The sequence below is a fragment of the Aptenodytes forsteri genome, unplaced genomic scaffold, assembly GCF_000699145.1.
Source record: "Aptenodytes forsteri isolate BGI_AS27 unplaced genomic scaffold, ASM69914v1 Scaffold441, whole genome shotgun sequence".
In the NCBI taxonomy this organism is placed as follows: domain Eukaryota; kingdom Metazoa; phylum Chordata; class Aves; order Sphenisciformes; family Spheniscidae; genus Aptenodytes; species Aptenodytes forsteri.
The window spans coordinates 3,628-4,910 of record NW_008796198.1 but is presented as its reverse complement, the minus strand read 5'-3'; positions in this window follow the sequence as shown (position 1 = coordinate 4,910).

Genomic DNA, 1,283 nt, shown 5'->3' with positions numbered 1-1,283 from the left:
GGGTGGGGGGGTGGGGGCCGGAAAGAGCCCCCGATGCCCACGAGCTTCCTCTGCCGGAGGGTTGGATCCAATACGGCCCTGCGGCCGCCGCCCTGGCTTCTCCTCGGAAAACAACCCCAGAGCTGCTCACAGGGGACGCTGCTCCCAAGGGAACCGTCCCAGCTGGAGAGCGGGAAAACTGGGGTCTGACAAAGTGCTTTAATTGTTTTTGGGGGGGGGTTGTTGCGGTTTAAGGCTCTGCTTGTGCTCCTGGCAGTCGCCTCCCTCTGCCAAAAGGCGTTTAAAGGGGTTTAAAACCCTTTGCTGCTCTCGCCGCCTCGGCGAGCGGTTCCAGCTGAGCCTTAAGCCCGGCAAAGCGGCTCTTCCCCACCCGTCCCCTCCCTCCCTGCCGGGACTGAGCCCTGGGGACGCCGTCCCCTTCTCCCGGGGCAGAGCGGAGGGGACGGGGCAGGTTTCCAAACCAGGGTGGGGGCTCGGCGCACGTTACCCAGCTGGTGCCGATCCCGGCGACAGCTCTCCCTGCCCTCGGCCGGCACACAAGGGCTAAATTTGGGAGGAACAAAGCCTTATCCCTCATCGGGCGCTTCGCCGGCGGCGTCCCCGCGTCCCTTCCCGGTGGGGAGCTGCCACCGTGCCGGCGCCGGTTTGGCCGTGGGGGGTTTTCCAGCTCCCGCAGGAAACGGAGCGACTCCGAGCTGCAAAAACGGAGCAAACGGTGGCACTTGGCTGGGTTAACGTCTTTATTTTCCCCCCCTTTTTTTTTAAGTTTTTGTTTTTATTTTCAAGGGACTCGGCGCTCCCTCCCCAGCTCCGTGTCCCGGCCCTCGGCCACCGCAGCCGGGTCGGGACCTGCTCGCGCCAGGACGTGGCTCCTTGGGCGACTCGGCTCCTTGGGCGACTCGTTAGGCCGGCCCGGAGGCTCCGGCAACCCACAGAATGAATCCTAAGATGCTGGTTGGGGTGGGTGCTTCCACAACAAGCAAAGAACAGGATTTATTCTATTTTTACAAAGACGACTGTGCTGTTAATAGTGCAATGAAAGCGCATTTCTGCCTTTTATTCTTAATTCTTTCCGGAGGCTCCGGCAACCCACAGAATGAATCCTAAGACGCTGGTTGGGGTGGGTGCTTCCACAACAAGCAAAGAACAGGATTTATTCTATTTTTACAAAGACGACTGTGCTGTTAATAGTGCAATGAAAGCGCATTTCTGCCTTTTATTCTTAATTCTTTTGTTGTTTGGTTTAAACGCGCTCACCGACACCAACGCCGGTTCCGCGCCCG